At 36.8% G+C, this 3,199-nt stretch overlaps 1 protein-coding gene across 1 annotated transcript in view; it reads left to right on the forward strand.

Annotated features, from left to right (window-relative positions):
* The window catches only part of LOC144971312 (leucine-rich repeat transmembrane protein FLRT3-like), an 11,267-nt gene extending 8,808 nt beyond the window's left edge, over positions 1-2,459 (forward strand). The window contains exons 8-9 of the mRNA XM_078911958.1: positions 1-70; positions 1,752-2,459. The exon at positions 1-70 is cut by the window's left edge and continues 160 nt beyond it. The gene's annotated coding sequence lies outside the window, so the exon portion shown is untranslated. The remainder of the gene's footprint in view (positions 71-1,751) is intronic.
* The last annotated feature ends 740 nt before the right edge of the window (positions 2,460-3,199 follow it).

The raw sequence follows: 3,199 nt of genomic DNA on the forward strand, positions 1-3,199 counted from the left end.
AAGAAAACCCCCGCCACGTCAGAGAGCACCAATGGGACATGCTCGTGGATTCCCTGCAGCAAAACAAAACGTAAGTCCAACAGAGCATACTGTGCCGTAGTCGGAGTAAACGCATTTTCATGATTTTGCAAGAGTAAAATTACTTCCTATATAAAGATTAAGATAACCCAAAATTAGGTCCTGTTCGACAAGCTTGGGGGTGGGGTCGGCGGGGTATATGTTTTGATTGATGATGTAAAAGTTATGTGTAAAGTCTGAGAAAAAACGGTTCTATAAATGCACAGCAGCATAGATACATTGCGTCCAACTTCTTTTTCATTGGTAATGAAAACATTTTTGATGTGAATGCTTAACTTGATTAAATACCTAACAGATAGGCTATTGGAGTTGTGGAGTATCATAGTAATAACCATTAATGAATGTAATTGCTTCGAATTTTCTTCTCTTTCGAAGCTGAAATATTTAGTTTTGTCCTAACCAATAAATGGTTTGGATACTAACACACTTGTTTTTCGTTTGATTTCATGTTTCAGGTAAAAATGTCAAAAGTTAGTTATTTATTTTTAAAAATAAAGTCCGCCTGATATCGATTAAGAAATGGGACAGTCCATTTATAGCGCGAAGACTTTAAGAAAAGAACAGTAAAACTTGACCACAACGTATTTAATATTTTGGCCAGAAAACTCGTCCTTCAAATTGATCGATTAAAATGAAACTCAAGCATTCCAACCTTCATATATATCGATAATTTATATGATCCTCATCTTTCCAAAAAAAAAAAACAAACAAAAAAAAAAAAACCCCTCTCAAACGTAAGACTTCTGTGAAGTCCCAGGTTTGAGAGTTTTTGGCAAGATGATGGTGGGAGGTCAGGGTTCGAGAGTTGCTGGCAAGATGAATGTCATATTAATCGATCCATACCCGAAGGACGAGTTTTCTAGCCAAAATGTTCAAATACGTTTCTTTCAGACCACAGCATAAATATTACTCATTCAAGTAAGTGTCTATGCACAGCAACATTGTTTCTCCAGTCTCCATATGGATTATCAATGAATGAAGTGTATTACCGACTTTACTGATGTTGTCATTGGTAAAGAAGAAGTGTTTTGAGACCGAAACGTTCCATGTTTAGTCTTTTTGTTTATTTATTTTTGAGGCTGTATCATTCATTTTTGTACAATACTTTTAAACAGTCCAAACCTCTGGCAGGTTAGTAATCAAAGTAGCTTTTTTTTTTTTTTTGCATCACGCTCAATGCGCTTTAAAACGTGACATGTATTTTCAGTAAAGTAGTGCTTCACAGCCATGAGGCCCATGTAGCCGGAGTTTATCCCGGTCTTTATAGCGTGAAACGGACAATAGCAATTGTTTGCTACCCTTTGGGTATTACGCTAGTCATTCGGAAAGTATTTTCACCAGATCTAACAGACCCAGCTACCCAATCACTGCTGGGTGGACAGGAGGATCAGATAAAAATCTCGACTTCACCCAAGATCGAATTCGGTCCATTTTCGTGTGAAGCGAGTGCTCTGGGATATCGGTACCCCTGTATTTTCAGTAGACTCCTAAAAGAAATATTATAAGGAAAAATGCTCATATAAAGAGAACAAACATTTAAAAAATGGGTTCAGCATTTGGTTCTCAATACCCCTTTACGCACATATTAAATTTAACGGATTACTATCGACACGTAGACTGCTATATTATACTATGTATTCAATCATTTTATTATGCTCTTTTCCTCCAAACAGATGTATGGACAAGGAAGCGGTATGTCCTACCCTGCTGGATCATTTGTCTAAGATGACCAGGACACACCTTTCGGACGTGAAGCATGTATGGTCTACCAATGCAAAGAGCAAACGACGTTAATACGAGTAGAATATGAACATGTACTCACATGTCACTCATCTCCATGCATTTTAAAGACAAAAACATTTTACTCACATGTCATTGAAAGCAAATTATGGTTAAAAATTTGAATTACTTTGAATATATATATTACAGTGCATGACAGAGAGATGATTTACACTGGAAAAAATACAATCTCCTAAAACGAATACTACACATTTGACTATTTCCCGATCAGCCATGAACTCCCGCCAATACCATGTCAGGGTGTACAGCAAAATTACAGAGTCAAAATTACGACCTTGAAAGAAAATTTGCGACCTAGGAAATTATAATATTTTCTTCTGAAATTAATGGGTTATGCTCATATTACATTTACCTAAGCTTTCTATATGTAAATGCTCGAAGCTCGAAGAAATAAAATAAATAAATAATGTGAAATTGAATGTAAGTTTCAATTTCATTACGAAAACAGATAAAACGGACGTTTCGGGTTTCCCTTTTATCAACAAACGGGACGAATGAATGCCACTACCACATCATCTCATTCATCTGTAGTGTTTTATTCATTTTTTCACCGAGTTATGTCCTTTGAGTGTGTGTGTGTGTGTGTGTGTGTGTGTGTGTGTGTGTGTTTGTGTGTGATTATGAGACAAGGGGTGGAGGAAGGAAGTATAATAGTATTCTAAAAATCCATTTTTTTTCCCTAGAAAGTCTCTTCGAATGATATGCCAGTTTCAACATGATGAAAAGTAGTCGTTTTTGTTTTGGGGCCGCATGGCTCAGCGGTACGGTCTTTGCTTCGTACCCGAAAGGTACCGAGTTCGATCACCCGCCGCTGCGCTGCGTGACCTTGAGCAAGTCACCTCGCCCAAGCTCAATATACGGCGCTGCACTGCGGCTGAGAACAAGGTCAGCCAATCAGATCGCACCATTCGTGATCACGTTGTATTTACCTGACAACTTGACCTCTTATCAGCTGTTTGACACACAATCTTTGTTCGCGACTAACAGTTTCTAAACCCCTCCCCTGCCCATATTGTGATATTTATGAGACTGAAACCTTGTCAACTAGACGGGCAAAGAGTAGACTAAACTATCGATATCAAAATCTACAACATCGATATGTATTATAATGCTTTTCAGCCCTATTATTTTCAGTTGAATTCTCACAAAAAATTGAAAAGTTTGGTATTTTCATGTCGACTTCCATGTTTATGAAAGACGATTTACAAACTTTATATTATCCAAATCACCTTCTCAGTGCTGAAAATATGTGAAAAAATGATTGTTCTTTTATAATAAATAAAAAACTGAAATTTTATATTTTGACCCAAAAATCGATATT

The sequence above is a fragment of the Berghia stephanieae genome, chromosome 4 (assembly GCF_034508935.2).
Source record: "Berghia stephanieae isolate SIO BIC M18660-M18661 chromosome 4, UCSD_Bste_1.3, whole genome shotgun sequence".
Classification (NCBI taxonomy): Eukaryota; Metazoa; Mollusca; class Gastropoda; order Nudibranchia; family Aeolidiidae; genus Berghia; species Berghia stephanieae.